A 17,374-nucleotide genomic window follows, 5' to 3' on the forward strand; every position below is an offset into this window, starting at 1 on the left:
CTCTTTTTCGCGTTGATTGCGCGCGGGCCACCCCGTCGCAGCTGGACGCCTTTGTCCACTTCACGGACGCCTCCCCCTCCCCCCCGCTCGCCACCCGCCAGCCGTGGAGCCGGCCTGAAAACGGGGCCAGGGAACCCGTCTGTCAAGGCTGCCTCGCAGTCGGGCGGAGGTAAGCCAGCGACTTGCCGCGGGGATGAAGTTGTCCTCGCCCTGCGGCTGCGAGCTGGCTAATATTCATTAGCGCCGTGATCTCTGCATCTCGACACCGCCAGCTGCAGTTAAATGTAGCTCCAGCAGATGATTCCCTCTTGTGGGTGTTTGGAATGGGCAGGAAAAAAAAAAAAAAAAAGGTCAGCTGTTAGCATTTGTGTCACGTTCTGCCAGTTATTTCTGGTGATACGTGCTCCGTATCAATATAATTGGCGGCGGTGAGTTGAGTATGCATGAGTTGTATAAAAAAACAAAAAAAACAACACCGCTCCTTTAATCAAACGCAGACTTTCCTTAGCCGCCTGAAAGCCTGAAGGCTTGCACATGTCCGAAGCAGAGGCCCAAAGCAGGACTTTAGATTGGAGTTATAAAAAATAAAATAAAATGGAGTTCAAAGCCACCAAACAGCACATTGTCACACGATCCAAGTAAAGTGGTGGATACTGAGCTAAAATCTGGTGTGGTCACGAGTGCTAACGGATTGTGCGAGGCGTTTCGTTTAAAATTCTGCCAACAACCATTTGTAATCTGTTTGTCTGTTAGCAAAATAGCTCATGGACCACTGGACAGGTTTGAATGAAGCCTTCGGGAAATAATCATTGGATGGACCTCTGCAGTTGATTAACGTTTGGAGGCAACCCAATTCAAGGTGTCCGCCACATCCAACGGACCTGAGAAAACACAAAAATGGCTCTAACTCAGTCAGTTTTACAGATGTTGAACTGGAATTTGGTGTGTTTCTAGCAGAGAGTCATTCACAACACACACTCCAAGGGCTACTCGTTGCACGAGATCTTTTACTTAAAACTTTAGCAACAATTGTTGAAGTAAACCTGTTTGTCTGTTAGCAAAATACCTCACGAACCGTTGGACAGATTTTAATGAAACTCTCAGGAATTAACCATTTGGTGCACATCAACAACTGAATCACTTTTGGAGTCAGTCCAGTTTAACATGGCTGCCACAGCCAACCAACGGTAGCCAGCACAAAAGTGTCTCCAGCTCAGTCAGTTTTACAGATATTGAGCTAAAAATCGGAGGCAGTAGTAGCTGAGAATCATTGACAGCTTATAATCAATATCGCATCAGATCGTGCTTAATGATTTTGACCCAAACGCTCTTGTGTCTTGACATGCGATGATCTTCAACTTCGACAATATTCTTTCACTGAAGGAATGTGAGGCCTTTAGCTGGGATCAGCCTCTGTCCGATCCCAGCTGGCATGGCCAGAAGTTAGATAAAGTTCCCGCTCTAATCAGGAAATGTTCTCGCCCAGAGGGGGGGTTTAGCGTGTTCTCAGGGTTTCATCGCAGAGTGGGCCCATCCTTTCCTCGCGCCGGCTATAAATACAACCACTAATGGGCGTCACATTGACTCCCTGCTGCCACCTTTGATCCTGCCGCCCACATGGAAACCTTCTTGTCACAACAACGCTGACGGATGTCGGTCAGCTGCGGAGCCTGCGCTATTTTGGGGGGATTATCGTCACGTGTCATCTGCGGACGGCGAACTGGCGTTTTTGTTTTTTTTTTTTTTCCAGGAAAGTGACGAGGTGGTTGATGACTGGATCATGGGGCAGTTATGTTCTAAAGGGGATTGGTTGTTGTTGGGTTTTTTTTACCTTTTGTAGTAAAAAAAGCCACATAAAAAAAAAAAAACATGTCAGATTTCCACTGACTGTACAGTAATTTTGTCGTAAAGCGCACCGGACTATAAGGCGCTTTGTCATTCACCTCCTAATTTTTGTAACTTCACGCGGACAGTGTGCCATGCTCAAAATAGACGATTTCACTGCTCTAGCGGAGCTGGTTTACTTGTAGTATCATTTATATGATCCCTCTATGAGAGATCACAAAGATAATCAAACGGTTCAAAACTCACAGAAGAAAACATCACCGACGTAAGCGTCAAGTGTGAACGCCTACACCTACCCCTCTGCGCGGCTATAACTGAGCCTTAATGCTGCGAGCGGTGCAGCTTTGTAGTTTAACCAAAATCGTACTAAAACATCACGATTTCTTCCATATATAAGGCGCTCTGGATTATAAGGCGCACTGTCGTTGTTTGAGAAAATTGAAGGCTTTTAAGTGCCCCTCATAGTCCGTAAAATACGGTATGTGGTTTGTTAAGTTTCAGGGGTGGAGGGGACATGTTTGTTGCAGAAGGTCGTCTGTGGCCTTTAGGTTTTAACGAGAGGAGAATAAAAAAACTTCAAGTGTTTTTCATTTTTTTCATTTTCCATACCCTAAGTGGTTAAACAGAAGGCAGCCGAACTTCTTCACTCGTTCGTAATCAAAATGCAAAAGCCCACTTATCCACTTGGGGGAAGGTTGGTGGTGGGGGTGGGGGTGGAGGGGCGTCTTACTTGATGCCCACTTGTCAAAAATGGCAGGGTTAACATTCAAGCACCCAGTAAGCCTAATATGCTTTATGAGACGCGGACAGATCTGCATTTAAAAAGCGAAGTGCGTGCACTCAAACTGTTGTTTCTACGCTTTGCATTAATTCAAGGTGCACTTCCATTTGCATGTGAATGCCTAATGCTTTTTTTTTTTCCCCCCCTCCTTCCGTACGGCGTACGCACGAGAGGACTTTTCTCTCCCCGAGTATTTCACATCCTGTCTCCGTTCTCCTCTTCCTTCCCGCAGCCCACGTAATTACACGACCTGGCTGGTTAAATAATGAGACTGCGGTAAGTTGGGACCGACGTGAGCTCGGGAACCGAACGCTCGAACGCTCCGTGCTCTACTCCGCAGCTTCGGCTGCAACTGTTGCGAGCGGATTTCACGGCGTTGAGCGAAAAGCGAAATAGGTTGTGCTTAAAAACATCAGTCGCTGCTTGATGCCGTGCTGCAGGAATTTAGCATTTTCCATCCTCCAGGCGAGTATTCGTAACTCTGATTCAGATGGGGAGGGGGGTTTTTTCTGTCTTTTTTCCCGATGAAAGGAAGATGACACACATTTCTGATGCAAGCAAATTTATTCCAGTTTTGTTACATTCAAAACTTAAACAGGCAAGCAGTCTTGCCTAATCCCTTCCCGTCTTTTGTCTGTTTTGCATTTTCTCTTCCTCTGCTCTCTCTCTCTTTTTACCTACATCACTCTGCCGTTTCCTTCTAGTTCCCTCTCCGTTGGTTTCTCTTCATACCCCCCTTTTAAACTTGAAGCAGCAAAAACAAAGAGTCTCGGTCAGAGTTAGAGCTGAGGGATGGCGACGCCTTTATCCCCGCTTCCCGCTTTTTCCTCTCCGTCCACGTGAGTGGAGTCGCAGAGGGTTGCTGCCGTTATACGCCGCCTCTTCAAACCTTGGAAAAAGTACCAGGGCGCAGCAAGGCACGCGCAACGACTTGATTTGGTAAAATCCATTAATTGCGCCAAGCTTTCGTGCTGGGTTTCTCTGTGAAACGCGTATTTTTAGATCACTTTGGAACTCCTAAAAAACACCCATCGCCTCTCATTCACTTTGATGTGGTGCTGCGGAGTTTACACAAATTAAAGATTCGGCCCAGAAAACAAAACAAAAACAAGAAAGCCAAGATGAGTTTTATTTTTATGGTAACGTGCTGCTTATTACATCAGATGAGTACGTTTTCTTGTGAAAATTGTGCCGTGTAGTAAAAAACATATTATCTGTGCATAAGGTTTCATCGATTGAGGCATAATGTGAGATTAAATTGCCCCTTTCTGGGTTTTAACATCTGTTAAAAACGACCTTATATAAGCAATGCTAATATATGACGTTGGTTCATTATTTTTTTTATATCTGAGCCAAGATGCAGAAGCAGCGTGTGAAAAGCTTTGGTAAAAGGTTAAGTAGATGTCAGGTGGCGTACTTCATCAGAAAGTGTGAGCGTCTCTAAATAAGTCCTATTCTTGGAGGTCCGCTGCAGTCAGGTGTGCCAGAAATGATCTTAGAGAAGCAGCTGTCGACCTACGAGGGGCTTTATGGGCCCTTTTCAAACAACCCGGAGACGAGGATTATTCCCATGTGGCGAATAGTGGAGAAAGTTTCCCCGTCTTCCCCAGGAGTGGATGTCCTAACGGGTTTACTCTCAGGTCAGACTGAGCGGTGCTCAGAGAAACTGTTAAAACCCCGTAAGCTGCGGCGGATCCGAGACTCCTCGGGGCTCAGCGGGTTCACTGTGGAGGTTTGCCGTGGTGGAAATGAGAAAAAAACTTAACAAGTATGACTTTTTAAAAAAAATAATAAATAAGAACACGGCAGCACGGATTAGTTAGACAAAGTGGACGAAGACTTTTGTCCAACATCAGTGTCTGACCTCACAAATGTGCTTCGGTAAAAATGGTCAAAAAAATTCCCATAAACGCTCCTGAACCTTGTGGAAAGCCTTCCCAGAAGAAGAGTTGACGCTGTTATAGCTGCAAGGAGTGAGCCAACATCATATTAAACCCTATAGAACAAGAATGGGATGTCACTCAAGTTCATATGCGTGTGAAGCAAGACGAGCGAATACTTTTGGCAATATAGCGCATGTCTCAGTGCTTGTGCTTTATTGGTTTCCCTCTATTCTTCTAGCAAAAATCAAGAAGTTTAGCAGATATAAAAGTATAAAGACAGACACTTAAAAGGATGTCACTGTTGTCCCTGTTCTGCTGTCAGTGTAGTACTGAATCGAGTGATGGAAAATGTAACTGGATCATGCATAAAGCAACAAAGAAACTGAGTTTCAGTCAAATTTCAGCAGCTAGAGAAGTAAAAAAAAAAAAAATTTAAAAATAAAAGTATCCCCCACAGATACATTTGTATCAGGCAAGTCGCAGAGGATGGATCTTTCCACTCCATCAGAGCACCGCCCTTATTCCCTGTCCAAATCAAGAAGTGAGAATGGGCTGCTAAAAGACCCCTCCCTCCTTCCCTCTCCCGCCAACCCTAAGCCCGGGCCTTTCTTCGGGGAATACGGCGTGCTCCATCATCTGCTCGCGGGGTCACAGCCGGGCCAGCAGGAGCCCGGCGTGCGACGGTGCAAGTGTGTGAACATGTCAGCGCGGCGCATCGCCGCTCCCCCCGCCGTCTCCGAAAGTGTCGCCTGAGCAGCAGGCACCGGTGCGAAGAACCTGCCAGTTGAACGACATGTTATGTGCCGTTGGATTGTAAAACAAAAAAAAACCACACTCACGCGAGCGATCACGCTTAATCATCGTATCTGTCTTTACGTGGACAGTCGGTCGGCGCGGCGGAGCTGCCCCTTCTGCCTAATCCTCACCGTTCTCACTGTGTGCACGGTCTTATCTGCAGACACTTATGGAGTCGTGGGAATAAAACACCTCGAACAAACAACCCGGCTTGCTTAGGCCTAGATTTGTTAATTCCCTGTTAGAGAGCCGTTTCCATCGATACGTTTGATTTGTTTAAAGAGCTTTATAACGGGGTGAAATTACCTGGAAGTATCCGAGCGTCGGCTTTAATAGGAGCCGGTCAAATTGTCGAAAGTCTAATGTTGCTCATCTGCCTGAGCGAAGGAAATGCCAGGAGCGTCATTTAGGAAACAAATCCTTGGAGCAGCAGCAGCGTTCAAAGCAATTATTACTGAGATGCATGTAAATAAATGAGCAGAAGGTTACGTTTAGGCTTTTTCTTTGCTTTTTATTGTTTCAAATTATTTGAAGTGCTAGTTTTCAGCGGCTTGTTCGCATTAATAATACCTGCGTGAGGCAGTAATCTCACAGCAGAGTGTTTATCAAATGCACTTTTTGTAACAGTTGTAGTTTCACCTCAGCAGACCCAGATCAGACTCTACTGAAGCCTCTTAACGCCGACCCATCTTGTCCTTCCTTTACTTCGTGATGCCTGTCAACTTCAAGAAGCAATAAATTGTAAATCCCTTCAGTGCTAAAGTATCCCTGCGCTGACCTGTCCTTAACATGGGTTCTGGATGATTCAGTCCCAAGTGGACACCTCTAAGTACCACTGTTCACCCGTGGCATTAAGATGGGTGATCTGCTCTAGATACACTATTTTGATACGAACATGATTAGAGTTGCATTTTTGCAGCGTTATTCAGGACACAAGCCTTGATCAGCCTTATTCCCAAATGCAATATCAGAGAGGTAAAGGCGCATACATTGAGCCTGTGACTTCACAGAGGTCCTTGTCAGAGGAAAGACTCCATAGGGCTCAAAAATCCACCGTAGTGTAACGGTGCGCTGGCAGCCATCAGCTGTTCTGTACTCATCCGTGAACGTAACACCAGTTCTGGTGAAAATAATGCGGCGTAACGTTGCTCAGGCCTGAGATTGACCGTGCACGTTTTACTATACGGTGACCACAGCGGGTCCTGTTAGCTCCTTAAACAATCAGAACAGCTTTCAAACTGATCTCCAGTTTGATAAACTCCTGACAAAACAAACATTTTTGGATTTGCCCCTAAAAGTCATCTTCAGTTTGCATCAAGAGCGTTCACATCTGTATTTAGTCGCATCCGGATGCTGTGAGATCACCCAGGACCGATCTGAACGCAGTCTTCCCAGCCGTAACCCATGTAGTTCAAAAGTTCAAGTAGAGAATCTTCCTGGGTCGGAACGGTTACATACAAAAACCTATAAAGATCGTGTTTTTATTATTTTTTCCCAGCATTAAGTTTTAGTACTTTTGTTAATGCACCAAAACAAGCTCCTCTGTGACACTGTTTTGCGGCGGCCATGTTTCTGCATCCTGGGCTCCGTGCCGCCCCAGATTAAACGTGGGTCTCTGTGGACATTGCTCCACAACTGTAGTTGTTGTTAGTGATGTACCTCCAAGATCATTTTTGATGATTGCTTTTTTTTTTTTTTTGGTTCTTGTTGTTGTTGTTGTTTCAAAATTGCAATCTCCAAAAAAATCATTAGGACACTAAATGATAATTACCATCCAAACAGACTGACTAAGCAGAAAGGGACACGAGAAGGGAGAGAAGTCTCTCATTACCTCTGAGCTTAGGATAATAAAGTGGAACCACAAGATGAAATTACCCCCAGAAAGATGAGTCCTGTTCCTACTTAAAAACATCGATAAACATTGAATATACTCGTTCTGTACTAGATACCACTTACGTGGCTCTTGTGTAGTAGCTGTTTTGATTAGTTTTTGATGTAACACCTTGTCTTGACTTAAACTTTTAAACACGCATTTTTAAATTTTTTTGCAACATAACCTTTAAATGTGCACGCAGCGTCCTTACCAGAAGAGTCCCGCTCATTTAGGGACAGTGATTGGTGAATTTATCGCCCCACTGGAGACAGCGGGGAGCTGATCAGAAACTTGTTGCCTAAATTGATTGTTTGGAGCTGAAATTGGCCATCACCAAATTGCTGTTTGTACGGACAGAGATGACGGACTGCTTGTGGTGGCGTTCGGTCTCTCAGGGGGGGACGGAGCTGAGTGTGTGTGTGTGTGTGTGTGTTTACAGGCTGAGGCCCTCACAGCAAGGGCTGAACTTTTCTTTGGGTTGCGTTTCTTCGATTGCGGTGAAAGCTTCTGGTTTATTTATATGCGTCTTGTCACCTGAGTGCCAACCCCAGAAATGTTATAGGTGCCCATTTGGCTCTTGTTTTGCTTTCAGGAAGAGGTGGGGTGGGGGATTAATTAAAACAGCCTGTAGTACCTGCGTCAAGCTCTGTTTTTTTTTTGTTTTGTTTTCCTTTTTGAAGGTCAGCGTTGTTATCAAAAAACAGTTTTGGACTCGACTCTGTGCGTCGCTGTGGGAGCTGGGGTTTGTTTTCCCTCGCTCTGTTTTTAGACACTTCACTAACGCCTGCCCTTATTTGTGATCTAAGAACAGGAAAAAAAAGGAATAAAAAAAACAAAAAAACAGAGTCCACCTCCAACACACACTCATCCAGGATGCCGGTCTGATGGTTTTGGATGCGGACGCTGCCGTGGGTGCAGTAATTGGAAGTAGCAAGCGGCACAAAAACATCACTTTTCCTTTCCCGCCCTGCCCTTCGCTGCAGGCGGCTGACCCCTGCGAGGAGCGCCGGAGCTTTTATTTTATTTTATTTTATTTTATTATTCCCCCCCCGTTATCAGCTGCCCTCCCTCGCCCAGCTGAGCCTCCCAGTTTTCCATGAGCTAAAAGTAGAACAGTGAGTGAAATCACAGTGGGATACGGGCGCCCCGTCGCATGCTGGCGCGGCGCCGTAGCTGCTTCTCTGTCGGTCTAACCCAAGGGGGGTGGGGGGTGGCGGGGCGCCTTTATTGCCGGGAGTCTGATTAGCGGGCGCTGTTTGTTAGCGGCTCTCCGAAGGCGGATACGGCTGCTCTCGCTCCTGCAAATCATCCTTTTTGACCTTTTCAGGTCTTTCAAACATGGTTGTCGGCTCCACTCACTTCCTACATGAAACGTTTTCTGCTGCATGCATACGCGCGCTCTCGCACGGAGCCTTTCTTGGAAATCAATTACTATATTCCAGGCCCGCTCAGCTCTGCTCCCTCCGCCATCCCTCCTAGAAAGGTTTGAATTGTGTTTGTGCTCCTCCAAGGTAATGGGATACAAAGAAGCTGCGGGCGGCGCAGACAGAAAAGCTCGTTTCCAGTCAGTCGCGGGCACCGGCGGTGAAATGCTCCGGAGATGCGCGGCGTCGCCTGGTGAGCCGCGGAGGCCTCGTTCCCCTTGTCTTGCAGCCGGAGCGTGGAGCACTTGACGCGTACGGATGCAGATTTGACACCGCAGAGAGGGAGCTGGAGTGGCGTTTTGGGGTGGGGCTGGGTCTTGATTTGCGTGTGGCGTCTGAGCAAACAGATGTCCGCCTCGACGTCCCCAAGATCAAGCGGGATACACGTGTTCGATGGGGAAGGCACATACACACAGTGGAGGATTCATTTTTGATGAGCCCATCCCAAGTCAATTATGGTCGTCGTTTCCAAACCGGGGGGTGTTTGTTTTGTCCGTGAGAAAAGCGGGTCCTATGGCAGCCCTCATCACCAGAGAAGCATGTTTACATTTTCACATTTTTACACACCTTTACAAACACCTCAACACACCATGCTTTGTGACTAAGGGTTTTCCCCGACTATATGGTGCATTCCATTTGGGAAGTTTCTCACTTCACCGCGTTCCGGTAGTCCCACTCGATGAGAGAGTCAGAAACAAGATGGACGCCCGCAACAAAGCCTTGATTTTTCTCGCAGTTTCTGAATGTGAAATACCTAAAGAACCTAAAGAAACGAGTATTAACAGCAAAGGAGCAAAGGAGCAGCCATCTTGAAATCCTAACTGGAGGTAGTCGAACGGTGCGTTCCAGAAATGGGAATTTCCTAGTCGTAAGTTTTAATGGGAACGCCCCTTCCGAGTGGAACGTCCCAATGGGAAAGTGGGAGCAACTCTGACTACACCCAGTTAGGATTTCAAGATGGCTGCTTCTCGCACCTTTAGCAGGTAAACTCTGTCATATGAAATCTCTTTAGTAAGATTTCATATTGAGAAAGTGCGAGAAAAATCAAGGCCTTGCTGCAGAGCGTTTCCGACTCTCACCGAGCCGGAGGCCTGGAACGCGGTGAAGTGGGAAATTATGTCTCTCCCAGCTCCCAGTTACGAGTTCGGATGTAAGTGGAACGCAGCAGGAGTTGCTCCCTCTTTCCGGGTGGGATGTCCCACTTGAGGGGTGCTGTTCCTGTCGCAATTTACGACCAGGAGCTCGGAAATTTCCATTCCCCAGTTCTACTGGAACGCACCGTTTCTTTTAGAGCGAACCCTGAAGTTATAAACCGAAGCAGGAGTCTCTCACTACTTCCAGGGAAGACGAGGACCGTGAGATTCCAGACTAAATAAATCAAAACTGAGCTGCACTCAGAAGGAACTCCTGCAGATGAAGGTGTGCATTTTTAATCCAGCACCCCTAAAACCTTCAAACATCGGCACACATTACAGCACGTTAGCTGAGAAAACTCAAGTATTTATGTGTCCGCTTTCTTCATTTATAAAATATCAATATTTCCTGCAGGATTTGTGGCCTTTTCGCACGTTTACCACATGCCAACATTCCCTGCTTGTTTGTCTTTTGCACCTATAGGAGGAACTGGCGCCTCTTTTTCTGGCAGCCACATAAAAAGAGGGGCGAAGAGTTGGAAATTCATTGACCCGTTCCAAACTCACCCCCTGCTCAGGATGTTGATTCTGGATTTTGGGGGGGGGGGACAAAAAAGAGCAAATTGTGCCCATTTAGGAAGAACCTGCCTCAGGCTCTCTATGAGGGACGTTTTCTGCTTGATAAACACGGGGGGCGAAACTTGGAAGTGCACTCCTCTCCGACTACAGCGTTCTGGAGCCCCGCGGAGCCGTCACACGGGCTCCATCACGTCTCGCTTTGTTTTCCGAGGTCACATGTGGCGTAAAACACGTCTGTGGCCCGCTCCCAAACACCGCTCAGCCTCTGTCCCCGACGTCGACAAGTGGTTGCCCTACGAGCCTCGTGCTGCCGCGCACAGTCGAACGTTGCACCCCCTTTTTTTGTGCAGAGCCAACGACAACAACAACAACAAGAAAAAGCAAAAGAAAGCTGCTGAAATTTGTTTTCATTTGCCCGGGTTTTTCCCTGAAAGACATTTTAATCAGCCGAGCGAAACGGAACGATTTTGGATTACCAACAGCTTTCCCCCCCCCCCTCTCTCCTGAGAAGTATGAAAACAATTGTGACGGAAATCCTCTGAAAGGTGCCGGGGAGGAATGCGCTCTTTCTGTATCTCTGGAGATATTTCGGTGTGACGAGCACAGACTTTTTATTTTTTTTTCTCTTCCTGGATTATGTCGGCGAGTCGGCGCACCTTGTCAGGGTTTAAGCTTTTGTGGGATTGGAGTTCCACTTTAATCTTGACCGTTTTTGATTATCGCAGAAAAAAAGAAAAGAGAAGGGGGGGGGGGGGGGGGGGGGACGTGTGCCGTTACTGATATGCCTCCACCCCGTCAGCAATCGGAGTCCAGATCTCTGTCTGTTTCCCTTTCGCTGCTGATAAGGCGTCTGAAAATACCCTTAACTTGTCCTACAACGATAATCCGCAGCAGCACTTTTTTTTTCTTTTCTTTTTCTCCTCCTGACGTGGGATAAGTAATAGGTGATTATTTTACATTTGTATTGTTTATGTGGCTTTAAATGGGCGGCTTTATTGCTCTTAAAGCAAGAAAATTGTTTGAAAAATTGAATTCCTTATTGCTTCTGACAAAGCCGAGGAGCAATATCGGGCGGAGGGGGGGAAGAAACGCAGAACTCACCCGGTCAGACTTTTCTCCTTCGTTTCTTTCCTCACCTCTCAGCTTCGCCTTTGCTTGGAACACTTTTCCCCTCTCTTTTCTGACTTGGTTTCTCGTGTCGGCGCATTAAGGAGCCGCTCGCTCGTCCCGAGCTGTCAGGCATGCTCATCTTCTCATCTTCTCTATGTCATCGTTAAACGCAGCCACAGGTTGCCACAGGTTGTCAGCTGCTGCTGCAACAAACCCGCAGCTCTCGGCTGCTTCCTGAACTCGGAAGTTCTCGCCGTTCTTACGTCATTTACGTTTTAATAAAAGAAGAATCCCCTTTTGTTGTTGTTTTGGATTTCACTGTAATTATCTCCCAGCTCAGAGAAGTCTCGTACGGCCCCCGTCATCCTGCAGCTGTCACGTGTTCGCGTGATATATGACAATGGCTGACGCTTCTATAATGTTTATTTTTTGTTATTTTTGCCCCATTTTTTGTTTTTTTTTGTTTTCAAGTGACAGTCCAAATCCGAGCAGTGAATGTAGCGAGAAGGAGAAGGGGAAGGTGACAGCCGACTCCTGACGGTTTTAATTGACCGTCTTCTTTGTGTCGGCTTCCTGAACACTCTCTGCCGTCCGGGCTTTTTAACTGTAATGCGACTCAGTAATGGGCCATTAGCATTGTGCTACATCTGTCTCTCACGCCACCGTCATTACCAAACCGCATTAGACATGGAACCCAGTTCTGAGAAAATCCTTTTAGCAAGAGCCTGGCATGACCTGCTGGTGTTATATATATAGATATATATATACTGTCTGTAGTTACATTTCTGTCAGTGATGCCGGCAGATTTTTGCATTTTACAGCTTTATGTCCCCCTGTTAGAGACGTGGTATCACCCACTGCTGGCAAGGCAGCAGGCGGGCGCTAATGTTTCTGTGAGTGTTTTCTGTCTGTTAGCAAAATATGTCATAAGCCACTGGACAGATTTTCATGAAATTCACTCAAAGTGATCCCTAAAGATCCATCTTCAGCTGGTTTAACTTTTGGAGTCAATCTGATTCAAGATGGCCGCCACAGCTGGTCAACCTTATCCGACACAAAAATGCCTGTAAGTCAGTTCCTTTTACAGGTATTGAGTTAAATCTTAGTGTGATGGTAGGTAAGAGTCATCCCAAACACATACTCTGAGCGCCAGCTGATCTGCCACATCCGCCTTTAAAACTTTGCCATTAACTACAAGAGTCAGCTCCGTCCATCTGTTAGCGAAAGATCTCTAGACCTGCTGGGCTGATTCTAATGAAGCTCTCAGAAAGTAATCATTCGATGTACATCTACAACTGATTACCTTTTGGAGGCAACTTCATTTAAGACTGTTGCCACAGCCAAGTGACCTTAGAAAACATACAAATAACAATAACTCAGTCAATTTAACAAACACGGAGCTACAACTGGGTGTGGTAGTAGCTTAGAGTCATTCACAACAAATGTTCAGAGCACTAACAGATCGCACAATATTTTGCGACATCATGTGAGTTTGTACATAACAATATTTCCGAGGTTTATTGACTGTTACTGTTTATTTGTCAAGATAGGAGGATCTTAGTTCAAAACTCTGACATGAAAAGCAGCAGGCAGTATGTGTTCCTTCAAAGGACTGCTAGGTTTTAAAAATGCTAATCTTATATTACAAAATGCAAATCAATATTTGGTGCGATTACTTCTTGCCTTCAAAACAGCATTATCGCTTCCATGTACAGATGTTTTGTTGTATTATAGTCATGGGTGTTGTTACCCGGTTAAAACAAACGGGAGCTAACGATGTGTTTTTTGTGTGCATGAGCTGAAACAGCCATTAGCTGCAGGGCGGACAGCTGCGCAGGAGGCTCTGCTGCCAAGGTGATGTAGGGACACGGGTTCACGTCGCAGGTCAGACACCACGGCAAGGTAGTCCCGCTGCGTCAGCGAGGTCTTTTCCAGGGGACGATTCTGATTTCAATGTGTGATTTAAAAGAGCACAAAGAAATGAGCATTTAGAACCATGGAGCAGATGGAAGCTGCATTACGATTCCTTCCAGTCGAAAAAAGGACATCCAGCAAGTGTCATCATCGTCATGGCTGAAATCCTGCTGAACCCAGGTACGCCTGTTTACTGTCTGCAGAGTGCTGACCGGACAGAAGGGGACTTCATGGAAGCATTGTGGCCACAAAAAAGAGGCAGGCGACAGTGGAGGGTGGTCGGGGTTTCGTTACAAGTTTGTCGCGAGGCAGCATTGCTGCGAATGGAGTTGAGGGTTAGGTCAGGATTACTGGTGACCCCAAAGCTGAAAAATAAAAAAAAGCAGATGCTTATCCGTCATAACATCCCATCGGGGAGGCATATAGTTGGCGCCAGATTCCTTTTTTTTTTTTGCGGCAGGTCCGTGATGTCAGTAAACGCTGTCCTGAGCGTGAGGGCGTGGCCTACGTTCGCAGAGCATCCGAGGTTCATTCTTCCAAATGTTTGTAACGATCTGCAGAAACGGTTACTTTGATTTCGCCTGGCAGTAACACAAAGCATCCAGACTTCAGAACGCATTCCAAAACGTGTCCAGAACGTCTGCCCCCTGCTGTCCAATCAGAACACCAACTCTCTGCCATATTTGCAGGTCCTGCTGCTGTTGGAGTTTGAGGATAAGCACCGCTCTTCCCCGTCTGTGTCCCGACTGCTTTGCGTACCGGCATTTAGTATGCAGATCTAGAGTAACCTTCCTCGTTAAGCCTTAATGCCAGTAATTCATTACCTCTGGCACAGAGACTAATGACTCTATTAATCAGCTATGAATAGAGCTCGGTACCGGCAGCGGGAGACTGACACCTCCTTACTGTAACAATCCCAGGCGTGCATGTACAAGACAGATTGCGAGAAGGACACCGCAAACTACACAGCATGTCAGCCGCCTACGTGTGACGAGCCGCACGAGGGTTTCCTTCCTCCTCCTTTTTGTCTCGTCTCGCCTCTGTCTCATTCTGCCGGGGTTTTGGGTCCAATTTTTTTATTTATTTATTTTTTTACCGAAGTGAGGCGGTCCACGTTGCGCTCGCTCCAAATTTACTGAAAAAGGACGAAAGCGAACCAAGGCGCCCATCTTTCCGTGTCCCGTGTTTTGTTTTCTGACCTCCAGAACGTTCTCCTCCAGTTCTGCCTCGGGACTTTATCTGCTTCTCTTCTCTCTATGAGACTTAAAAAAAAAAAAAAAAACCTTCAAAACAAACCCGGAGATAAGTTTGAGCTCACCTTTTTTTAATAATTCCGGCTCTACCTTTCAGAGTCGTGGCACGCCCTTGGTCTGGTTTGATTCTTCTCCGCTGCCTGCGATCTGGGTTTACACGACTCGGCACTTTTCATACTGTGTATTCTCTGAATACAGCGCGAAATCCGCCCTGAAGCTAAAGAAAGAAGCCATTTGCAACAGTTGCGTACATATGATGGACCAGGAGCGTAAGGTTTGGCTTTGTGATGGATCGGTTGTTTTAGCTGCTAACAGCGATAACTCATGTACCAAAATCCAGCCTCGGTAGTTGACCTGACCAACACATTTCATGTCCATTTAAATTCTAAATAACTAGAAATGTATGAAAATTATTCTTTTTCTTGAATGGGCTAAGCCCTCCAGTTGTACAGGACCCTAAAAACGCCTCTGTCCCGAGTTATCATGAGCTCACAGCTTGTAGATGCCAAACAAAATCCTCGCAGCTTTTAATACTTCCTAACAGAAGGTGTAGCACAGTGAGCCGGCACCGTGCACGTTTTCATTGTTAAACTCGCCGTTTTCTGTCTCAAACTCTTCGAGCTCATCTGTACGGACCCGCAGAGTTCATGGAAACCTTGCCGGCAGCATGTTTACACAACCAGAATTTCTAAGTGGCATTCCTAATTTCCCGGGGATTTTTCGCCTTTTATCTTTTGATTTCAGCCGTGGACTTCGTAGAACGAAAATGTTTAAATTAACTTCCAATGCAGCCAATAAAGCTTGAGTAATTACCATTTAGGAGGCGGTCCAGTTTATGAAGCTTTTTTGTTCTTTTTTTTGAAACAGACCTGTGTTTTTCACCTTTACCTCATTTTTTTTCAATTTATTTATTTATTTTCAGCAGTACTTCCTGTGAATTCTTGCCATTTTTAGTCAGGACCACTGTGCTGTCTGGATCGCGATCTCACCTTTTGTTCACGTCGAAGGCGCTCTCCGAGCTTCCGCTTTTAGTCCGTGATCCAGGTTCAAGTTGGGTTGTGCTTTTTTTTTGTTTTTTTTTCCCATCGTCTGTGAACGCGTCACCGTTTGATTAAGGATGCATACTCAGCATCTGGCACTGCAGCTGCAAAGTATGAGACCTATGATGTGTTTGCACCGTTCTTGGCTCTGACACCAAACTCTGGCTCTGAGGCTAAGAGAGCTGATTGGTCAAAGCCGACATTATCCTCCAATCATAACAATCTGAAGGGTCAGTTTTACCTGAATCGCAGATACGGCTGTTTTTGGACAGATTAATCGAACAATCTTGACTGTCATCGCAGCAAAGTGCTGGATGTAAACACCCTAAAATTGGGCCTTACTTTTGAATAGAATAGACATAACCTCTATTGTCCCTCAGTGGGGAATTTCAGGCGCACCAGCAGCAAAGTGACGGGCGAATCAGAGAATGCAGATTCGCACAATGGTAAAAAAATATCAAAACAGAAAGTAAGGGCAAGTTAAATTATAATAAAACTGTGCGGTTCTCAAAAGAAGCATACTACAACTGAAAGAGATGTGTAACTGTGTATTTTACAAAAAAAAAAAAACAGCTTTACCTCCAAAGCATGGTGTCGTTTCGCGCACATCGTGCCGCAGAGCGCCGACGGTGAAGGAAAAACTGCACAGAGCGCGGCTTAGTTTAAACACAGACGTCGTCAAACCAGCTGTGCCATCAACGCAAAGCTGAGACCCCCTCAGTGTTGGAAAAAAAGGTGCGTGTGAAAGAGAATCAGTTCAATCACAGCAGGCCGTGAGCTCGGGAGGACTTGGAAAGTAAACAAACACCGAAAGCCAAATTAGCAGTTTGTCAGCGTGCCACGACAGAGGCCTCTTTGTCTTTCGTCGCCACATTTTGTTTTTTGTTGTTTGTTTTTTTTCCCTAGCAATAATACAGCCCATCTTAGCGCTGAACTAGCTGCGCTCCTTGGGCTGCGCGCCGGCTCGGCCCCCGCCGCTGATTTCCCCCTGACCTGCAAACAAATGGAAATGTCATACAGCCTGACGTTCTTTCCGTATAATTTCGTTTCGCTCGCTCGCCAAGCAAATTGAGAGCAGATCTCGTCGAGTCTGACCGCAGATTGTTCCTCCAAAAAGGATACGGGGGGGGGAGCCTACCAAATAAAATCACAAACATTTTTGTGGCTAAGCTGTGGAATGTGGCGGTAATAAAAAGCGCTTTAACACCCTCATCTGGTGCCTCAGCTGGCGGGATTTAGGGTTCATGAGTTGTGTTTTTGTCCCACGTACAGAATAAAACCGAACAAGGTCGTGTCTGTTAGTCACCAAGTGTGGAGAAATGTCCCAAAACATGCAAGCCAATCATTTTATTTATTTTTTTTGCCTCACAAATGATTTGCTTGAAGGGGTCTTTTGCCTTAAAATGAAATGTCTGATGATGTGTTTCACTTCCCGCCGCCCCCTTTACATGAGAGAGCTGTGTGTGGATTTTGCATGTTTAGTCTCCCCTGTAACGTGCTTTTGTCAGCTTTGTGAGTGTAGTAGAAGTGTTTTATTTCTGTGGTTCCTTGTCGCACCGAGAGTCCTTTTCGTTATGTTATTTTGTTTTTTCTGTTTTTGTTTCCTTCCTTCCTTCCTTCCTTTCTTTCGTGTCACTGTCATTTCCATTTCGACCCCTTCTCCCCCTCGACCTGTCCATTTGTGGCGGGGCGGGGTGGGTGCGATGTTTTCTCCCAACCTTCCCGCCCCCACATAACCTTCCCC

At 46.2% G+C, this 17,374-nt stretch overlaps 1 protein-coding gene across 1 annotated transcript in view; it reads left to right on the plus strand.

The window, feature by feature from the left end:
- The window catches only part of neo1a (neogenin 1a), a gene marked incomplete in the record, with an annotated part of 189,449 nt that overhangs the window by 133,794 nt on the left and 38,281 nt on the right, over positions 1 to 17,374 (plus strand).

The sequence above is a fragment of the Kryptolebias marmoratus genome, linkage group LG15 (assembly GCF_001649575.2).
Source record: "Kryptolebias marmoratus isolate JLee-2015 linkage group LG15, ASM164957v2, whole genome shotgun sequence".
Lineage (NCBI taxonomy): Eukaryota > Metazoa > Chordata > Actinopteri > Cyprinodontiformes > Rivulidae > Kryptolebias > Kryptolebias marmoratus.